Source organism: Salvia splendens, chromosome 2 (genome assembly GCF_004379255.2).
Source record: "Salvia splendens isolate huo1 chromosome 2, SspV2, whole genome shotgun sequence".
Classification (NCBI taxonomy): Eukaryota; Viridiplantae; Streptophyta; class Magnoliopsida; order Lamiales; family Lamiaceae; genus Salvia; species Salvia splendens.
Genome location: NC_056033.1, coordinates 15,892,718 through 15,916,638, shown reverse-complemented (window position 1 = coordinate 15,916,638; position 23,921 = coordinate 15,892,718). Strand labels below are relative to the sequence as shown.

At 38.2% G+C, this 23,921-nt stretch overlaps 2 long non-coding RNA genes and 1 pseudogene across 2 annotated transcripts; 1 reads left to right on the top strand and 2 right to left on the bottom strand.

Annotated features, from left to right (window-relative positions):
* Positions 1-803: 803 nt before the first annotated feature.
* LOC121774629 lies at positions 804-23,852 on the bottom strand (annotated as a pseudogene).
* LOC121790081 lies at positions 9,942-16,602 on the top strand. The gene is made up of 2 exons (XR_006048193.1): positions 9,942-10,010; positions 16,142-16,602. It is a non-coding gene; the product is annotated as an uncharacterized LOC121790081 (long non-coding RNA).
* LOC121790072 lies at positions 10,059-19,430 on the bottom strand. The gene is made up of 5 exons (XR_006048191.1): positions 19,154-19,430; positions 17,889-17,993; positions 13,022-16,387; positions 11,757-11,861; positions 10,059-10,255 (listed from the first exon to the last, which is right to left on the bottom strand). It is a non-coding gene; the product is annotated as an uncharacterized LOC121790072 (long non-coding RNA).
* Positions 23,853-23,921: the final 69 nt, after the last annotated feature.

Genomic DNA, 23,921 nt, shown 5'->3' with positions numbered 1-23,921 from the left:
AAAGTGTATTTAGTACTTAAGCCTGCTAACAAACCAAAATATTAGAGATGAAAAATAATTGGTCTCTGAAAACATGACTATCAAAATAGTAACAGTTCGATATTATACATCAATTTTCCTTATATTGGTACCAAATTTCAAATGAATAAAGCCAGGAATGCACACCACCAGCTCACATTGATTTGTATTACAAAAGTAGTAATTTGACAATATAGAAACACTTTATTTATAGCATAAGCAATTAATGTTTCAGGCATAACCGTGTATACATTTTTCATTCATATATAGGATAGTTGATTGCAAAATTTAAAATGTTCAGGTCAAGAAAATATAGTTTACATTCACAAGTATTTTCCCATGAGATGCTCTTTGTACACGGTGGCCAATTATTCTATTACTCCCTCCGTTCCATAGTAGTAGAGTCATTTTGCCATTTTGGTACGTTCCATAGTAGTTGAGTCATTTCCCTTTTTAGTAAAAGTTAACACATTTCTTCTCACTTACTTTACTCTCTCTTACTTTATTCTCTCTTCATCTCTCTACTTTCTTAATCTCCGTGCCGAAAAGAAATGCCCCCACTACAATGGAACGGAGGGAGTAGTATTTGCCCACAAAGTCCTGAATCATTCATATTAGCTGTTGATAGCATAACCAAGTAATTGAATTGTACAATAAACATAACACACACTATTCTAACTAGACAAAGTTAGATTTCATTTCAGGCAGTCATATATAGTTCCATTAAGACCAATTAACTCCTTACTGCCGTAACCGGACGAGGGCGAACCATCGGTCCTCGCTTGTCATGGGGACGCGTTGTTAACGAATGCTGACTCTGCCAAATCAATGGCCTTGGCAAGACCGGCAGCTTTGCCTTCACGCTCAAGTTGCTCATCGTCTGGCTGGCTATCTGCCACGATTCCGGCACCTGATTGAATGTGCGCTATCCATTCTCGGCGCATGTTTCCACCCTTGTTCGAATACATAGTGTCGTAATGGACTCCTTGTTGGCAATTGAAACATAAAAATGAATATAATAATATCCCACATAAAGAGCTTAATCCACTATATAAGTCTCATGAGCCTCTCCTCCTATCACCAATTGGTTTTAGGATGGAACCCATGAATTTCTATCATGGTATCAGAGCGGGTTGCCAACTGTGAATCATATTTAACTGACCCAGCAGTATATCTGGGCTGAAACCGAAAAAATGACTGACGTAGCAGTATAACTGGGCTGAAAATTTGGGCCAGTTGTCCAACCGATCGAAAAAAAGATTGGGTCGATGGTCCAATCGATCATAAAAAAGTCCAACCCCTCCAAGATTCAAAAACCGAAAAAAATGACTAACCTATCAGTATAACTGGGCTGAAAATTTAGGCTAGTGGTCCAACCGATCGAAAAAAAAATTGGGCCGATTGTCCAATCGGTCATAAAAAAGTCCAACCCCTCCAAGATTCACCTTGAAGGGTTTGAGGGAGGGTGTTGACAATTGAAACATAAAAATGAATATAATAATATCTCATAAAAAGAGCTTAATCCACTATATAAGTATGAGCCTCTCCTGCTATCACCAATTGATTTTAGGATGGAACCCATGGATTTCTATCACTCCCGTTGGGAAGACGATCGTCCTGAGAGACAACGCCATATCCATGCCGCCTTGAAACGAGACCCCCCCCCCCCCGAATCCACCGTTGTATGGCCTCCTTCTTGTTGGTTCTAACTCGTCAATCAACTCCATAGCCCTCACCTTGGAAATATATACGCTTGACGTTAAATCGATGCATAATTAAGCTGAAGTTTCGTCGTTACCTTTGGTACTCCACTAACTGTTCCGGCGGGCAGTGCAGCACGGAGTGCATCCCAAGCCGTCATACGATCAAGTAGCTCCCCTGTTACCTATAATCATGATTTACCAGAAAACAATGGTGTTTTTCCTAAATAATTTTAAAATAAATACAATTGCCAATTAAAAGCATGTTCTTACTGTAGAGCTTATGTGCATCACATGAGAAAATCATTCAACAGTCATGAGCTTTTCCACTTTGACTGAACCAGGTTTTGAAACCTGAGACACAAAATATATATACAAAGAATTTAAAATTGAAGTGGTGTAGCTGCATTGCAGTAAGGCTTGAAGAAACTGAGCCCAGGCCCACATCAGATTACTCTCTCTGGCCCAGCTCAGCCCAACTCATTGCACAACAAATTGGCGCCGTCTGTGGGAAGGATTCGATGACGACGCCGAGGATCGAAGCGGAGAAGTTCACAGGCCGGAATGATTTTGGGCTTTGGCGGATAAAGATGAAGGCCTTATTGATTCAGCAAGGGCTAGCTGAGGCGATCAAGTCCAAGACGCCAGAGGTCGCCGATGGAGAGGATCCGAAGCAGACTCTCAAGAAAAAGGAGATGTTTGAGAAGGCACATAGTGCCATTGTTCTGTGCTTGGGCGATAAAGTGCTCAGGGAAGTGTCAAAGGAGACTACAGCTGCTGGAATTTGGGATAAACTCGAGCATCTCTACATGGTGAAGTCTCTTGCCAACCGCCTCTATATGAAACAAAGATTGTACTCCTATAAATTCCAAGAAGGGAAAGCTATAGAGGAGCAGCTCGATGAATTCAATAAAGCGATCGATGACCTTGAAAACATCGATGTAATTCTTGATGCTGAAGATAAGGCCATCCTGCTTCTCAATGCGCTACCAAGATCATTCGATCACCTCAAAGACGCCATGTTGTATGGGAGGGAGAAAACAATTACCCTCGAGGAAGTGCAATGTGCCTTGAAGGCTAGGGAGTTGCAGAAGGTATCAAGCTCAGCAGCAAGCACGAGCCGTGACAGTGCAGCTGAGGCTCTGAATATTAAGAAGTACAAGGGAAAGAAGCAATCCAAGGGCAAGGATGGAGCTGGCAAACCCAAGATGCAGGGGCAAAAATCTCTTGACAGTGACAAAGAAACCAGGAAATGTCATTGGTGTGGCAAGCCTGGTCATCTCAAGAAGAATTGCTACGCATTCAAAAGAAAGCAAGCTGAAGAGAATGGGAATTCTAGCACTGCTGATTGTGCGGAGGAAATGGAGCCAGCTCAAGCTTTGAACGTGGTTGGCAAAGAAATAGCAGAATCTTGGATAATGGATTCCGGCTGCTCGTTTCACATTTGCTCACATAGGGCATGGTTTGAGAATCTTAAGGAAGCTACTGGCACAGTCCTTTTGGGGAATAATCAGGTATGCAAGGTACATGGAATTGGTAATATTAGATTCAAGATTCATGATAGTTCGGTTAAGCTTTTGACTGGAGTTAGATACATCCCTGATATAAAGAGAAACTTAATCTCTTTGGGAACGTTGGAATTAAAGGGGTATTCATTTGAGTCATCACATGGCTGTATGAAAGTACTGAACGGGAAGGACATCATCATGAGAGCTATAAGAAAAAATAGCTTGTATTATTTGGATGCTGAGACCATCCAAGGAAGCGCACTCGTGTCAGAGAGCAGTGATTATGAAACTTGGCATAACCGGCTTGGTCATGTGGGACAGAGAGGGATGAAGGAGTTAGCTCGCAAGGGGCTAATCCAAGGAGTCGATCCTGAATACTCGAAGATGTGCGAATCATGCCAGCTTGGAAAAGGAAAGAAGCTCCCATACCAAACAGGTAAACACACCTCGAGTAAGCCTCTTGATTATTGCCACAGTGATCTGTGGGGGCCATGTTCAACCAACTCGATAGGAGGGGGGAGGTATTTCTTGAGCATTATTGATGATTTCAGTAGGAAAGTTTGGGTGTATATTCTCAAGGAAAAATCAGAGGCATTTGAAAAGTTTAGGAGTTGGCATGAAGCTGTGAAGGTGGAAAAGGGGCATGGTCTGAGGTGCCTTAGAACGGACAACGGCTTGGAATTTTTATCAAGAGAGTTTGAGAACTATTGCAAGAAATATGGGATTAAAAGGCACAGGACCGCACCTGGGAATCCGCAGCAAAATGGGACAGCGGAACGAATGAACAGAACCTTGTTGGAAAGGGTTAGGTGTATGTTGATCACATCTGGTGTTCCAAAGAGGTTCTGGGCAGAGGCAGTTTCAACGGCTGCAAAGATGATAAATAAATGTCCTAGTTCAGCTATCAGCCATGATACTCCCGACAACAGATGGTATGGCAGTCATGGCAGTTACAGAAACTTGAAAACCTTTGGGTGCAGGGCATATGCACATATTAGGCAAGGGAAGCTGGAGCCGAGGGCCTTAAAGTGCATTTTTCTGGGATATCAAACTGGAGTCAAGGCCTACAGATTATGGAGTACAGAAAGTGGGAACCAAAAGATTATTATCAGCCGAGATGTTGTTTTCAATGAATTGGAGATGCCGTACAAAGATGCAGCTTCAGTCACGGAGTCACAAGGTCAGAGTGTGAAGTCTGACATAAACCATGATCTTGGTGATAAAAGTGATCAGGATGATCTTGGTGATAAGAGTGATCAGGATACCGTGATAGGTGCTGATTATGAACACAACTCAGCAGATTCAAGTGATCATGGCAGTTCATCAGGCCCACAACCTGAGTATCCTCCACCCTCAGTTGGTAACCAAGGTAATGATGATGGTTACTTGCTAGCAAGAGATAGAACTAGAAGGGAGGTCAGACCACCTGCAAGGTTCAGAGATGCAGATTTTGTATATTATGCTCTTTGCATTGCAGAAGAGCTGGAGTTGAATGAACCGAGCAACTACAAAGAGGCTATTGGAAGCAGGGATAGACAGAAATGGATTACTGCAATGAATGAGGAAATAGAGTCACTGCTAAAAAATAAAACTTGGGTTTTGGTTTTGAGATCCATGATCCAACAGAGGCCCATTAGTTGCAAGTGGATATACAAGAGGAAGGTGGAGGCCTCACAGAATGACTCTATTAGGTTCAAAGCAAGGCTTGTGGCAAGAGGTTTCACGCAAGAGGAGGGGATTGACTACAATGAGGTATTTTCCCCGGTTGTAAAGCATAGCTCTATCCGAATATTGTTGGCAATAGTGGCCCATCGGAATTGGGAATTGCAACAGCTAGACGTAAAAACTGCCTTCTTGCATGGGGAATTAGAGGAAGTTATATATATGGAACAGCCACAAGGCTTTGTCAAACCCGGAGATGAAGATAAAGTTTGTCTTCTTAAAAGGAGCATCTATGGGCTGAAGCAAAGCAGCCGACAGTGGTACCTTAAATTCGATGAGCAGATGATGAAGATGGGATTTAGGAAGTCATCATTCGACAGTTGTGTATATATCAGATACAAGGAAAGTAAACCAATCGCATACCTGCTACTATATGTAGATGATATGCTTGTGGCAGGACCAAGCAAATCAGAGATTGCTCAAGTCAAGGTGGAGCTTGAGGCAGCTTTTGAAATGAAAGACTTGGGAAATGCGAAGAGGATACTTGGGATGGACATCATAAGAGATAGAGCAAAAGGAAGCTTATGGCTGATACAACACAGCTATGTCAGAAAGATGTTGAGTAAGTTTCAGATGACTGACTCTAAACAAGTCTCAACTCCATCAAGTCAGCAATACAAACTGAGCTCTGAACAAAGCCCAAAAACTGATGCAGAAAGAAAGAGGATGTCTAAAGTGCCTTATGCAAGCATAGTAGGCAGTATAATGTATACTATGGTTTGCACCCGTCCTGATTTGGCCTATGCTATAAGCTTGACTAGTAGGTATATGAGTGATCATGGAGAGACTCACTGGCAGGCATTGAAATGGACTTTAAGGTACTTACTAGGTACTCAGAGTCATGGCTTGTTATACTCTAAGCAAGACGATGTAGAGACTGATGAGTTGATTGGGTATTGTGATGCTGATTATGCAGCACATTTGGATAGCAGAAAATCACAATCAGCATATATATTCAAGATTTATGGGACAGCAGTTAGTTGGAAGTCGAGTTTGCAATCGGTGGTTGCACTCTCAACAACGGAAGCTGAGTACATTGCTTTGGCTGAGGCAGTGAAAGAGGCAATTTGGTTAAAGGGGATCCTTGAAGATTTTGGAGTCCATCAAGATACAGTGACTATCCTCTGCGACAATAATAGTGCTATAAGTCTGTCAAGACATCAAGTTTTCCATGAAAAGAGTAAGCATATTGATGTCAAACTTCATTTTGTAAGAGATGAAGTAAGAAAAGGGGTAGTGTGTGTAAAGAAGGTGCATACTACAGAGAATGCAGCTGACATGCTCACCAAATCTCTACCAAGTTCTAAGTTTGAACATTGCTTGGACTTGGTTGGGCTTGTTCCTCGGAGATGAAGGTGGTTGATGAGGATGGAGGTGTTCCAACAATTCAGCTAAGGTGGAGATTTGAAGTGGTGTAGCTGCATTGCAGTAAGGCTTGAAGAAACTGAGCCCAGGCCCACATCAGATTACTCTCTCTGGCCCAGCTCAGCCCAACTCAAGAAGAAGCTCGGGTTAGATAGACGGTTTTACCCAAATGCTAGTTCTGGAAACTGTGTATATATGTTGTATAACAGAAAGAGAGAGAGGGCGAGAGATACACACAATACACACAACACATAGCTGATCCAAGAAGCAATTCACTCGAGCAAGATAGTTTCGATTGAGAGAGATTAGTTTAGAGAGTTCAGTTGTAATTGTATCTCTGATTCTTAGTTGGTGATTGAATAAGAACAACTCCATTTTCGTCCGTGGATGTAGATCTCGAAAGAGATTGAACCACGTAATCTCCTCGCGTCGTCTACCATCATTTGTTCATTCGATTTGCACAACAAAAATAGTAAGGCCATTTATTTAATTAATACTACTATGCCTAAAGGCTCATATTCTTGTGTCAATACAACTATAAACAAACCTTTCCAACATCATTCCTGCCAAGATCAACAAGCATAATATGTTCTGCTCATTGCTTTTCGTCCTGCAGCAACATCGTCTCTAACATTTCGTCCTCATTGCTTGTCGTCCCTCGTTTAGATGTCCCAGCCAAGGGTCGATTAACAACCTTTTTCTGTTAATACAAATACACCACGTAAAATAAGCACATGGTCGGATTGGAATAGTACTAAGTATACCTTATTTACGCGAACAAGAATTTCTGGGCTTGAAGCGACGAGGACACACCTTGAAATAAAGCAATGATGAGAATAGAATCTGTAGAAAGATATGAGTATTATTCATTCAACTTGTTCAGAGAATTACAATAGGTATGCCTCCTTTAAATAGGCCAAGGGTTACATAAAATTGGCAAGATTTGTCATAATACTCATTCTCTAATTAATTTTTTTTCCTTGCTTACCTATTTTCCTTACTTACATATTTTCCTTTCTAACACTCCCCCTCAAGTTAAGTAATGGGATTACCGATACTTAACTTGCCCAATACCTCATGAAAGCTTCTTGCATCGACAGCTTTCGTGAGTATATCCGCCAACTGATCTTCAGATCTCACAAAAGGAAGTTCTACCGTCTTGGCCTCTATATTGTCCTTGATGAAATGTCGATCCACCTCGACATGTTTTGTCCGATCATGCTGAACTGGATTTTCAGATATACTGATTGCCGCCTTATTATCACAGAACAACTTACATGACTTCTGTGAGTTTAAGTTCAACTCAGTCATCAATTTCCTTAGCCACAGAATCTCAGTCAACCCACTCTTAATCCCTCGAAATTCAGCTTCTGCACTTGACAAGGCTACCACTTTCTGTTTTTTGCTTCTCCACGTGACAAGATTTCCTCCCACAAAGGTAAAATATCCAGCAGTTGATTTTCTGTCATTTGGGTTCCCTGCCCAATCAGCATCCGTGAATCCATGAATCTCTAAATGTCCATGATTCTCGAATAGAATCCCATGGTTCGCTGTCCCTTTCAGATATCGAACAATCCTCAGTGTTGCTTCCCAGTGAGCTACTTGAGGTGCATGCATAAACTGACTAACTACTCCAACTGCATAAGCTATGTCGGGTCTAGTGTGGGATAGGTATATCAATTTCCCAACTAAACGTTGATATCTCGTGCGGTGAGTGGCTTCAGCTCCTTCAACTATCCGCAGACCATAATTCTGAACCATAGGAGTATCTGCTGGCTTACAGTCCAGTAGTCCTGTCTCGGTTAACAAGTCAAGTACATATTTCCTCTGACTGATGAAGATCCCCTTCTTTGACCTTAGCACTTCTATACCCAGAAAGTACTTTAGTAATCCCAAGTCCTTCATTTCAAACTCTGCAAACTAATTCTTCCTTAGCTTGCTTATTTCCTCTTCATCATCTCCCGTGAGAATCATGTCATCTACATAGATGATGAGGCATGTAATCTTTCCTTCTCTTTTCTTCAAGAATAATGTATGATCAGAGTTGCTTTGTTCATACCCATACTTCTTCATTGCCTCAGAGAATCTCCCAAACGAAGCTCTAGGTGACTGCTTTAGCCCATATAGTGTTCGTTTTAGTTTGCAAATCTTTCCTCCTTCGAAATCTCCAACAAATCCAGGTGGTGGCTCCATGTAAATGGGCTTCTTCAGTTCCCCATGTAAGAATGAGTTTGTCACGTCGAACTGATGTAGTGGCCATTCCCTGACTGCCGCTATTGAGAAGAGCACTCGAATAGTACTCATTTTTGCTACCGGTGAGAATGTTTCAGCATAATCAACTCCATAAGTCTGAGTGTATCCTTTGGCCACAAGTCTCGCCTTATACCTTTCAATCGACCCATCTGGCCTCCGTTTGATAGTGAAGACCCATCTGCATCCCACAGTTCGAACTCCATCAGGTTTAAGACATACTTCCCATGTATTGTTCTTCATCAGAGCCTGCATTTCTACTAGCATTGCTTCTCGCCAGTGAGCAATTTTCATAGCCTCATCCGCCGTATATGGGATTTCTTCTTCTTCGTAAAGTGCTACTTCAAACGCCCTAGCCATCTCTGTTAGATTTGCTTTAGCCAGATTCGCCATAGAATATCGGCTTCTACTAATCCTCTCAGGACTGTATCTCTTAGCCGGGACCCCACGAGTAGTTCTGTTGGGGAGTATATAGCGGCCGGTATCACCATCAATTGCTGCATTCTCATTCTCGTCTACACCAAAAGTGTCAGGAGTAATAATTGTATTATCTGAGCTAGTTTCAGGAATTACCTCGGATATCACTGGAGGAGGACTCGATTCAGGCGTAGGCGATTGAGGAGGCTCTATAGCAGATGTGACTGACTCGGCAGTGACACTAGCTTGTTCTGTTGGTTCCACGTTCGAGATACTTGGATGTGGCATTGGAAAACTGAGGGGTCCAATTTTATCACACTCCCCCTGAACAGCACTCCCCCCTGACCCCGAGGTTGGGTGTGATAGAAGTATTCACTTTCTAGAAAATTACAATTCATGGTTGTTATAACCTTCCTAGACCCCGGGTGATAGCATCGATAGCCCTTCTGATTTACCCCATACCCCAAAAAAACACATTTTATTGCACATGCAGAAAATTTTCCTCTTTCGTGTTTCGGTACATGCACATAAACGGAACAACCAAAGATTTTGAGCGGAAGTATGAGAGGTGGGGGAATATCAGTTAGGGATGCGAGAGTCTGCAAAGGAGTTTTCATACCCAAAATTTTTGTAGGCAAACGATTAATCAGGTAGACAGCAGTGGCAACAGCTTCGGGCCATAAAAATTTAGGAACATTTGAGTCAAAAAACAGGGCTCTCGTGACCTCTAGGATTATCCTATTCTTTCGTTCAGCTACACCATTTTGTTCGGGAGTGTAAGGACAAGTAGTTTGATGAACTAACCCTTTTTCTTTAAAAAAATCAGTCATGTCTTTGTTAACAAATTACCTACCATTATCGGATCTAAGAATTTTGATCGTGGTTTGGAATTGTGTCTGGATCATTGTAAAGAAACAGGTAAATTTTTCAAAAATGTCAGATTTATGCTTCAAAAAATATACCCAAGTCAATCTAGTGCAGTCATCCACAAATATGAGAAAATATTTATGTAACACCCCTTACCCGATAGGTACCCACCGAATAAGTGATGTCACGTTTCAGTATCGAAAACCCGTGCTTAAATTTTCCTTTTTCTTTTTAGCTTAAAAGCACAATTAAAATCTATTACATTTAAAAAACTTAACATTTATCCTGCGGAAGATTAAAGATTAAACTATTATACAACATGCCACGACAACTAAACCAAATTGACCACCAGTGACTCGCAAAAGATGCAAAGCTGCGCAACACCACTGACATAATATCAACTCTAACCTGCAGGGGAAAAAGAGGGGGGAGTGAGCTCGAAAGCCCAGTAGCAATATCCAAACTACAGAATCCAACCCTCTCAGCTAAGACAATAGTAACTATAATAACTACATTATTTCCTTTTTAATCTTTTGTTTATTTTCATTTCAATTTTACAAATTTCCAAATTACTTACCATCTCATAATCTTTGCACTAAAGAATACTTGTTCAGATAACCACACATATTCATCATATATTATTATCTCGTATCACATTTTTCTCCTTTTACCATTTATTTTCATATACTATTTTTATTTCCGTGTTAATTACCCCGAGCGAGGACCATTCAATATAATATATCATTTCCTCCACGTGAGGACCGATCAACATTCATATCATATATCATATTTTACAAATCACATATCACAGATCCTTATTCATAAGTCCTCAGATATTATTTTATATATCACAGATAACAAATTCTTATTCAGAAGTCATTAGATATTATTTTATACATCACGGATCACAGATTCTTATTCAGAAGTCATCAGATATTATTTTATATATCACAGATCACAGATTCTTATTCACAATTCATCAGATATTATTTTACACATCACAGATTACAGATTCTTATACACAATTAATCAGATATTATTTTACACATCACAGATTACAGATTCTTATTCAGAAATCATCAGATATTATTTTATTTTATCTTATCATATAGCCCCAATATCTGCTTAGTTTCAGGCAGGGTACACGGACCAGATCAGAAACAGAATCAGATGCAGACGCGGATTTTCGTCCTCGAGAGGACTCCGCACAGACCACCCATAGGGTGCATATCAGAAAATCAGACCACCCATGAGGGTACAGACAGATAATCAGACCACCCATTAGGGTGCAGATCAGACAGATCAGATAGGGGCCCGTCAGATAACAGACGATCCTCGCTTCGGTTATCCAGAAGACGAGTGATCACAGATAATGCAGCGCTGCTGTCCTATGGCATGCCAATTGTACCCAACACATGTGACCAAGCAAACAGGACGTTTTATTTCGTATTCTTCTTTCATATCTCTTTTTCACATGTATTCCATTTCCAAATATCACTTCAGATAATCATTCTTATCGGATTCACAGACATTCTTTTAGTATATACTTTTATAACCTTTACATATTATTCTCTTGTGTTTATTTTATTCAGGCTCTACCTATCAGATCACTTCTTTTTCATATACATTCAGATATCTTTTCATAATCTATTCAGACATATTTCACATTATTCAGATCTTCATAATTTATTACGTTTCATTGCATATCATACCCATTGTCTTTTATTCATATTCGTACCATTATTTCTGTAGATCATTCATATCAAAATTAATAAGTATCATAACAATCCACATATTAAATTATAAGCATATTTAAGCACATTATTTAATTAACATCACACAAATAAGCACATTATAGGATACATCATCTCAACCAAAGGAATCGAAAACCATAGAGAGGATACACTACCTCGCAGGCTTATGAACATAAGCCTATTTCACCTTTCGACCCTTCGCTATCTTCTAGATCCATTCATTTTTGCACGACTCGTGTTACAAGCTTCTATGCCTTATACTATAAATATCGTAAACATTAGTAACATATACTTATTTTCGTCAACTTCAGCTCATTAAGTCTTCCAATAAAATCACTAAGTATTCTGTTACTATTCACATAATACTATTCACAGAGAATATATAATCATGTAGTTAATGTATTAAAATTGCTAACCTCAATTAGAAAGTTCCTAAAATTTACATTAACACTCATATTCATTCTAAATCACAGTTCCATGATCAAACATCTTAAATAAATTCATTTGCTATATTAACTTAATATCCCCTTATTCCTTAACTCTCTAGTATAACAACTGCACTGGATCGATTCGTCACACAACTTCTATATTCATACGGAAGAATTTAGAGACTTGACCTAATATTTTTAAATACCCAATGAAGTCTGATTTATAATCCAATAAGATTCATTCAAAGATTCCTAATAGTTTAAGAGATATTCTCGTTTTCCCATGGACTACCAAAAATCAGGCCATTTCTGGCAGCAGTTTCTAAACAATTCTTATAAATGGTATTTGTACTCTTTAATTCGTCATAAAATTTAGAGAACAACTAAAAACCTTATAGTTAATTTAGAAATTATGCAATCAAGTTTTAATCGACCTTAAATGCCCTGAATATGTCGGATAACAGATACCAAAATATGACAAAGTACCAGAATTTTGACAGTTCGTAGTTGTATTGTTATAACAATTTATACACATAGTAAACGAACTCCTAAATTCTTCATACAAATCAGGGATCTTCTAGACTCATCATAGTTATTATAGAAATTGTTAAACCAAAGTTTCCACTATTCTACCCATGCCAAACAAATTGGAACATGTCACTGAAAAACAGGGGATTAAACCTTGTTGATCCAATTCTATTTCAATTCATGTTTAATCATAAATTTCATCTAACTTGAGCATCTAACTACTAAAAACACAAACCCTAAGGTGTATTTTCAATCTCATCATCAAGTTCATACCATGGCAATTTAACTTGGAAATTATTCATCAAAACGTGGCATATGACGTCTATACGCTACGTATTCGACAATTAATCGAACATAAAACCATGTATCCATCAACACCTATGGAGCTCGAAATTTTCAGATTTTAAACCTCAATATGTATTGAATTTCATGTTATAAAAATAGTATAGTAAGAAAGACCTTACTTGATTTGCTATGTTTTATACGATTAAATCCTCAATTTGCCGACGAACAAGCCAAATAAATGGGAAAGAAGGTTTTTGGCTATGGAGGTTGAGGGGAGCTGCTCATGGACGAAAATCATGAGGGAGAGAAGATAAGTCTTTGACTTTTAAATTTTATCCAACAACTTCTAGATTTTTCTTTAAAATTCTAATTATTTATTTACTTAAGTTAAATTTATTTCCTTGTACTAATTTATTTTCATGTCATACGATCCCATATTTATGGATTCTATATACCATCTCGTAGCACATTAATCCTAGATTAATCTAAAATTATTCTCGTCCGACACCTCAAATGTTTCGACAATCGATTTTGCGAAAAACCGAAATAATCGGCGATAAAAATTCCAATTACCCTTAAATGGACAAAAATAAATCCTCACATTATTTACAATTATGCTAGGCCATAATTTATAATTTATAAAATTGTTAGCCCTTAGCTTCGATTTACGATTTTACGTGGGTAAAAGAGATTGCCGAAAATCACATAATCGACATTTCGTATTAAATTTCTACCTTATAGTTTAACTTAACTACTATTCCTCATCACATATCCAAATCTTTCGTCAAGCCCTATAATTCGAGATGTTACAACTCTTCCCCCCTAAAAGAATTTCGTCCTCGAAATTCCATCGAATTTGCTTTCTCCTAGAAGCGTTAGGGTTTCACTTATGCCATTTCATGGCATTACGTCATTTCCTATTCGTAGCGTATCCTCATTTCTCCACATCAAGTCACAAAATCGCACTTATAATCACATTATCCAACTTTCACATATAATGCCACATAAGTTCATATTTCACCCTAATATATAATATTGAGATTATTGGTTCCATCATGTAACGTTATCATTTCTTTACATAAAAATTTCCATGTTACTTGCATCCTTTCTTTGCCCACATGGGGCGTACATATCATATTCATCACATAATGTATAATTCACATACTCATCATATACCATATAGCCCTTATTCGGGTGCATATAGCCCATAAAAATGGTGCATTTCATTTTCCATATATCATCATAATATTTTCATTATGTTTCCATTCATTATCATTCACAACACATCATACATTCTCTCCTTTCATTTTATTTATCACAACTTCGTATTAATTTATCTTATGAACTTCTGTCAAAATTTGGGCAGCATTTCCTCTATAACTACTACATGCCCAAAAACCAACAAGATACAATATTAATAATAGATTATCACATCAACCCAACAATTCACAACAAAGTTCAAATAACAAGTTAACATTCATCAACAACCATGTTTATTTTCGAATCCCGTCATGTATCGATCATAAACATTTTCGCTTTCTCATAGTTCGTTTCAAGCATATAATTCATATGAATTTGTTACTTTCAATCATATCATATTTCACTTCATTTGACTTAGTTTCGAGCACATTCATCTATCTCATGCAGCGCACAAATTTTCCATCATATCACATTATATGCATATAGCTCACTTTCTAGCACCATATAGTCCATATAGAGCACGCAGTCACATGTATCACTTCGTCCAAAACATTATATAGTTCCACACATTCACATCTCAATATTCATCATCACAACATTAAATCTCTAACTCTTAGTACTAGTATCATAACTCAATAAAACTCATATAACAAGATCTGAATACATGGACCATATATCCAGGCATATCAGACCATATATCATCACATTTCAATTCTCAAGTCACACATATATCAAGACACATCAAATCACATGTCACATATCACAGTTATCATATACGTTTCATATGTCCACATATTATAACACATTTTATCACATGTGCTAGTTCGCACATAATCATATATAGAAATACATACCGATCACCTCAAATATTTGCACTCATTTGTCTCAAGTGCTTAGTGATAACACACATGTATATGGGTTAAGCGAAGTACACCCGCATGAGCTCATCGAATACTCCCGTCGCACCATATACCAAATTTCATTTTCAAATTTCATCATATATTGGTCATCAATACATTTCACATTCTTTCAACACACATATGATTCATTGGATTCCATACTTTCAAGCATAGTACCCTTTTTCCTCATATCGCTCAATTTCAAAGTCATATATTTATTTCATTTTAAACTTACATTTTTAGACATATCATTTCATATATATTATAGCTCACTTAGAGTGCCCATTTTCATTTTCCATTTCATTTCTAAATCCTCATTTAAATTTCCATATTCGCTTAGCTCGTCTTCGAGCGCACACATAGTTCTTACGGAGTTCACATTCTAATCTGATCACATTTTATATCACATATCTTATATCATGCACACTTACTTAGCTTATATCTTTATCGCATCACATCATATTTCCTATTGTTCGATTCAGAATACACATATAATCCATATAGGGGCACACGTGTTCAGATCATATCACTTATTTCTTATTCGTCGCATTTGCTCAATCACACATTTATGGTTTTATTCGTATAATGCCTTATAGTTTCATACGTTTTCATTTCAATATTTATCATTTTGCCAAACACATTTCCTTTCACATATTTCTATACTTTTGTTTATCATTATAGGATATTACTTTATGACTATTAATCCATTTTATATCAGACAATTCACATACCTTTGTGAATTTTTGTGTTACACCTTTATATCATAATGGTCACTTAGTCTATAACTTACTTTCTTTCCATATCCTTCCTTTAACTCTTTTTCTTCTCTTTTACTTATACTCTTTCATAACTTACATTTATTTATTAGTATATTTCATTAAGACACACTTTTCATCAACATTTTCAAACATATCCACCCTGCACTTTTTAAATTTTTTTACACATACCGACGCTACCGAGATTCGAGCTATATGGGGTGGCCAGTCCCATATAACATCATTCTCAGTCACACGGGAAATTATGTCCCGTACTTTGCTAACTTCTTTCAACTTGAGACCAAGGCAGCTGCATCAAGTCACTGGTACTAACAGACATTTACTCCTACGTGGCATGTTTCTACACACTTTATTGACTCACTTTTATCCAGAACTACCTAAACCTAGGCTCTGATACCAACTTGTAACACCCCTTACCCGGTAGGTACCCACCGAATAAGTGATGTCACGTTTCAGTATCGAAAACCCCGTGCTTAAATTTTTCTTTTTCTTTTTAGCTTAAAAGCACAATTAAAATCTATTACATTTAAAAAACTTAACATTTATCCTACGGAAGATTAAAGATTAAACTATTATACAACATGCCACGACTACTAAACCAAGTTGACCACCAGTGACTCGCAAAAGATGCAAAGCTGCGCAACACCACTGACATAATATCAACTCTAACCTGCAGGGGAAAAAGAGGGGGGAGTGAGCTCGAAAGCCCAGTAGCAATATCCAAACTACAGAATCCAACCCTCTCAGCTAAGACAATAGTAACTATAATAACTACATTATTTCCTTTTTAATCTTTTGCTTATTTTCATTTCAATTTTACAAATTTCCAAATTACTTACCATCTCATAATCTTTGAATTAAAGAATACTTGTTCAGATAACCACACATATTCATCATATATTATTATCTCGTATCACATTTTTCTCCTTTTACCATTTATTTTCATATACTATTTTTATTTCCGTGTTAATTACCCCGAGCGGGGACCATTCAACATAATATATCATTTCCTCCACGTGAGGACCGATCAACATTCATATCATATATCATATTTTACAAATCACATATCACAGATCCTTATTCATAAGTCCTCAGATATTATTTTATATATCACAGATAACAGATTCTTATTCAGAAGTCATTAGATATTATTTTATACATCACGGATCACAGATTCTTATTCAGGAGTCATCAAATATTATTTTATATATCACAGATCACAGATTCTTATTCACAATTCATCAGATATTATTTTACACATCACAGATTACAAATTCTTATACACAATTAATCAGATATTATTTTACACATCACAGATTACAGATTCGTATTCAGAAATCATCAGATATTATTTTATTTTATCTTATCATATAGCCCCAATATCTGCTTGGTTTCAGGCAGGGTACACGGACCAGATCAGAAACAGAATCAGATGCAGACGCGGATTTTCGTCCTCGAGAGGACTCCGCACAGACCACCCATAGGGTGCAATTCAGAAAATCAGACCACCCATGAGGGTGCAGACAGATAATCAGACCACCCATTAGGGTGCAGATCAGACAGATCAGATAGGGGCCCGTCAGATAACAGACGATCCTCGCTTCGGTTATCCAGAAGACGAGTGATCACAGATAATGCAGCGCTGCTGTCCTATGGCATGCCAATTGTACCCAACACATGTGACCAAGCAAACAGGACGTTTTATTTCGTATTCTTCTTTCATATCTCTTTTTCACATGTATTCCATTTCCAAATATCACTTCAGATAATCATTCTTATCGGATTCACAGACATTCTTTTAGTATATACTTTTATAACCTTTACATATTATTCTCTTGTGTTTATTTTATTCAGGCTCTACCTATCAGATCACTTCTTTTTCATATACATTCAGATATCTTTTCATAATCTATTCAGACATATTTCACATTATTCAGATCTTCATAATTTATTACGTTTCATTGCATATCATATCCATTGTCTTTTATTCATATTCGTACCATTATTTCTGTAGATCATTCATATCAAAATTAATAAGTATCATAACAATCCACATATTAAATTATAAGCATATTTAAGCACATTATTTAATTAACATCACACAAATAAGCACATTATAGGATACATCATCTCAACCAAAGGAATCGAAAACCATAGAGAGGATACACTACCTCGCAGGCTTATGAACATAAGCCTATTTCACCTTTCGACCCTTCGCTATCTTCTAGATCCATTCATTTTTGCACGACTCGTGTTACAAGCTTCTATGCCTTATACTATAAATATCGTAAACATTAGTAACATATACTTATTTTCGTCAACTTCAGCTCATTAAGTCTTCCAATAAAATCACTAAGTATTCTGTTACTATTCACATAATACTATTCACAGAGAATATATAATCATGTAGTTAATGTATTAAAATTGCTAACCTCAATTAGAAAGTTCCTAAAATTTACATTAACACTCATATTCATTCTAAATCACAGTTCCATGATCAAACATCTTAAATAAATTCATTTGCTATATTAACTTAATATCCCCTTATTCCTTAACTCTCTAGTATAACAACTGCACTGGATCGATTCGTCACACAACTTCTATATTCATACGGAAGAATTTAGAGACTTGACCTAATATTTTTAAATACCCAATGAAGTCTGATTTATAATCCAATAAGATTCATTCAAAGATTCCTAATAGTTTAAGAGATATTCTCGTTTTCCCATGGACTACCAAAAATCAGGCCATTTCTGGCAGCAGTTTCTAAACAATTCTTATAAATGGTATTTGTACTCTTTAATTCGTCATAAAATTTAGAGAACAACTAAAAACCTTATAGTTAATTTAGAAATTATGCAATCAAGTTTTAATCGACCTTAAATGCCCTGAATATGTCGGATAACAAATACCAAAATATGACAAAGTACCAGAATTTTGACAGTTCGTAGTTGTATTGTTATAACAATTTATACACATAGTAAACGAACTCCTAAATTCTTCATACAAATCAGGGATCTTCTAGACTCATCATAGTTATTATAGAAATTGTTAAACCAAAGTTTCCACTATTCTACCCATGCCAAACAAATTGGAACATGTCACTGAAAAACAGGGGATTAAACCTTGTTGATCCAATTCTATTTCAATTCATGTTTAATCATAAATTTCATCTAACTTGAGCATCTAACTACTAAAAACACAAACCCTAAGGTGTATTTTCAATCTCATCATCAAGTTCATACCATGGCAATTTAACTTGGAAATTATTCATCAAAACGTGGCATACGACGTCTATACGCTACGTATTCGACAATTAATCGAACATAAAACCATGTATCCATCAACACCTATGGAGCTCGAAATTTTCAGATTTTAAACCTCAATATGTATTGAATTTCATGTTATAAAAATAGTATAGTAAGAAAGACCTTACTTGATTTGCTATGTTTTATACGATTAAATCCTCAATTTGCCGACGAACAAGCCAAATAAATGGGAAAGAAGGTTTTTGGCTATGGAGGTTGAGGGGAGCTGCTCATGGACGAAAATCATGAGGGAGAGAAGATAAGTCTTTGACTTTTAAATTTTATCCAACAACTTCTAGATTTTTCTTTAAAATTCTAATTATTTATTTACTTAAGTTAAATTTATTTCCTTGTACTAATTTATTTTCATGTCATACGATCCCATATTTATGGATTCTATATACCATCTCGTAGCACATTAATCCTAGATTAATCTAAAATTTTTCTCGTCCGACACCTCAAATGTTTCGACAATCGATTTTGCGAAAAACCGAAATAATCGGCGATAAAAATTCCAATTACCCTTAAATGGACAAAAATAAATCCTCACATTATTTACAATTATGCTAGGCCATAATTTATAATTTATAAAATTGTTAGCCCTTAGCTTCGATTTACGATTTTACGTGGGTAAAAGAGATTGCCGAAAATCACATAATCGACATTTCATATTAAATTTCTACCTTATAGTTTAACTTAACTACTATTCCTCATCACATATCCAAATCTTTCGTCAAGCCCTATAATTCGGGATGTTACAATTTAAAACCATGATCACCAACAATAGGAGCTGGACCCCAAACATCGGCATGCACTAGAGAAAAAATAGTCTTAACACGAGTATCACTTGATCTAAAGGATTGTCTGTGGTTTTTTGCCAAAACACAAGATTCGCAAGTAATATCCTTAAAATGGGAAAACTTTGGAAAAAGCAATTTTAAATACCCCGAGGATGGATGCCCCAATCTGCGGTGCCACAACCAAGCTTCCCGATTTGCAGATCTGTGAGCAAGCATCGCAGTGCCACCTTGTTGAGTAATCTCATCCACATAATAAAGACCTTGACGCTCAGTGCCACGCCCAATTATCCTCCTCGTACTGATATCCTGTAATACACAGAAATTTGGATGCATTAGTAACGTACAGTTTAATTCTTTCGTCATGTGGCTGATAGACATAAGTTTATGAGATAATTTGGGCACATAGAGGCAATTTGTAAGCTTCAGGGTTGGGGATATTTCAATGGTTCCACTCCCACCCACAGCGGTCAACTTTCCATCGGCAGTTTGAATTTGGCTTTTAGTTGCCCCATTAAATTCACAAAAATCTTTCAGATCGTAGGTCATAGTATCAGTGGCCCCACAATCAAAAATCCACTCACTCTCCTTAGGGTCAATTTTACTTTGGGCAATGCATGCAATAGGTATATTTTCCAAGGGTGCAAAACGATTTGGGCTTAAGACGGAACTTTCAGACAGTTTTGGGGTCAAACGTGGAATATAGTTTTTCTGGGGTCCTAACTGTAATTTTCGCGGGTCATATTGCATATATTCTGAACTATAAGGACTAGAAATTAAATTACTCATGCTTTGGGGTTTATTCTGAAAATCAAATTGAGGATCGGGGTTTCTCAACCCCAATCTGTTACCTCCGTATGACCCGCCTCCTTTCTTCTCCGCGAAGGCTGCCTCGCCGGGCCTGCCGCCTCCACCCGGTTGAGGACCGGTATCTCCTGCTCTCCCACGGGTGTTAGTCATCTCCCTATTCCCTGCCCCTTGCAGAAATAATCCACCTCCATCTTCGACTCCGATGGCTATTCGAGCTTTAGCCTTTTGATTTTCATCCCACCATTCCGGAAATCCAACGAGGAGGAAACATGTATCTCGAGTATGTCTTTGTTTTCCGCAATGAGAGCACCAAAATTTTGATTTGTCGGGTTTGAAACCGCCTTGGCGATTGGGCTGTTGCGCGGCGGTTCGTGGTGGTGGCTGTTTTGGTCGCGGTGGTGGATGGTTTCTGACGGCGAACCCGTGTCCGACTTGGCCCGATGATGATCCATCGTTGATTGCGCCGGTCTGGAGATCGATGTCTGCTGCCGCCATGATTTTCAACCGCGTAGCTTCTCGTTTTATCAGACCGTATGCGGTCTCGGCTGAGGGCAATGGGGTTTCCTTGAGAATATCCCTTCGGATCCCGTCATATCTTGCATTCAAGTCTGTTAGGAATTTGAACAGCCGTCTTGTTGCTACATACGTTCGAAGTTGGCTAATCCCCTTGTCGCAGCAATCCACAGGTTGATGTTGGCATCGGTCAATTTCGACCCAGATTCCGTGGAGATGTCGCCAATATGTTTCTAGCCCATGTTCCCTGATAAGTCGTATTCTAGGCCTAGGTTACTGGTCAGTATGATGTGCGTAATTGAATTATATCTGCAAAAACTAGTTGCTTAAGCGTGCAGGGTAAGCATTCTAGCCAGTAGGCAGAGTTTCAGACACTTCAAGTGAAAAGGGCGTCAGGACGATTACGTACTGACCAGTATACATGCAAATATGGCTCGAGATGGAGAAGGAGGATAGCTGGGACTGCTCAATCGCAATTAAGGGCAAAGAAGTCATCTCACCGCAAGGTCTTACCCTAAAAATCAAGGGTAAGCCTCCCTATAAAAGGAAGCCACTTGGAGAGAGAAAAAAAGGAATCATCATCATCACTCTTAGGTAGAATTCTCTCGGAGTTCAGTCCTTCAGCCCAGTCCAGAATCTCGTTTCTCGCCACTGCCATGGTCACTTGAAGATTTAGATGTTCCCGGAATTCCAGATCGTTCGTTCCAGCCAGCAGAACCGTAGTTAGAGATATCATCGCCCGGAGTGGCAAAACACTTTTACTCGCTTTCGTAGTTTAATTCGCTTGCTTTCTTTACGTTGGATCTTTTGTTGCTTTTGGATATTTTCTGTTTTGAAGTACTTGTGGAAGATCCGAACGTGTTTATGCTATGAAGTTGATTTCCGTTTCGTATATTGTGTCATTTTCTTTTCCTTTCTATTCCGCCTAGTTAGCTCAGATCTAAGATTCCTTTGTGTTTTTAAGTGCTGAACTTTCCTTTCTTTGTTTCCATCAAAATTCCTTTAGTTAAGTGTGGAACTGTTGATCGTGAGTGAATCGCTGCATGTGAAGTCTTGTTTGAATTCATTTTCGTTTTCCTGCTGATCAGTATGCGGAGTTGCATTTTCTGTGCTTGATTTAAGATTTGGTGTTCGTATTTGTGGATCTGTGTTCGCGAATTGATAAACTGTGTTTCCGTGTTGAATCTGGAATTGTTTTCTGATTTCAGTTTGTGTTGCTGAAGAAGATGATGTCCTGTCAAATGTTGGGGACCACTTGCTTTTTAGATGCTTTTTGCTTTTTTACTTTTTGTCCTTTGCTTTTCGTTATAACCTGCAGATCTGCCAGCCCAGTCACCTTGACTACCACTACCCTCTGAATATTCTGTCTAGCCCAAAATAGAATCCCGTACCTTCCAAATATTTCCTGTTACAAAAATGTCTCTCTATTTCCACGTACACAGCTGCACCCCTACACTCCTTTCCCCATTCTAGTCAGTAGGAAATTACCTTTAAGTTCTTGCCTAGGTAGAGACTCAACCCGAGCGTGGTAGCTAACCAAACCATCCAGAATATCACCACAATAGTTTTAACGCACCATCTCTGTGGGATTCGACCCTTACCATCACTATACTGATCAATAGAAGTGGGTTGAGGAATTTTTGAAACCAGGGTCTAGGCTTAGTTAGGATCTCTATCCTGACCAGTAGGATATATCCTTGCTTGAACGACACTTAAGCACCCTGAGAAGAAATTCATCGTTTCATTCCCCTTGCACGATTCGGCCTGCCTTTTCCTCTAGATCGTACAACAGATATGGATCTGCAGTACTTTCGAATGTAGTTTGTAGGCTCTCCCATAGAGCTTGCGCGGTTTGGTGATGTGCAAAGTCGACAACAATTTCTGTTTCGACGTTGTCAATTATCCATGAGAACACTGTCATATCGGCTTCCTCCCATTCTGTGTACCCCTTCATTCCAGGTTCCGGCGGCTGCGGTGCACCGGTGATATACCTGTTTGCTCGTCTTCCCACGATGGCTACTCTCATCAGCCGTTTCCATAGGGGATAATTCATCCTGTTGAGTTTAAAGGCTAGAGTAACATTCTTACTCATCTTTAATCGTGTCTCCTCCATATTTGGTTTCTCTTCATCGTCTGACATGTTGCAGGTTGAAAATAACCGCCTTCTTGGTCGGAAAAGGTATTAGGCTATGATGATTTTGTTATGAGCCTTTGCTCTGGTACCATGTAAAAAGATATGAGTATTATTCATTCAACTTGTTCAGAGAATTACAATAGGTATGCCTCCTTTAAATAGGCCAAGGGTTACATAAAATTGGCAAGATTTGTCATAATACTCATTCCCTAATTAATTTTTTTTCCTTGCTTACCTATTTTCCTTACTTACATATTTTCCTTTCTAACAGAATCTAGACTCATCGAAGAGTGGCACGAAAGACGAAGCAACCTGCAGGTAAGTCATGTATGGACTTGGATTCACAACTCTAAGAGTTCTGTATATTTGGAACGGATCAGCAAATGTCCTTCTTTCGAATCGTTGGCTTAAAACGATTTGAAAGATATCTCCATCCAAAATATGCTCCTTAGCATGTAACACAGCCTCTGTGTATTCCTCACTTGTCATGTTTCTCTTGTATCGAGAGAGTCCGAAATCAGGAGTGGAGAAATCAACGTGAGCCGGAGCTAGTCGCGGGCTGCAAATAGACATTAGCGTACAAATTGACAATATTCACATTCTCACCATGAAATGTACTAAGGTTTCCAAGCGTTTCGTTCG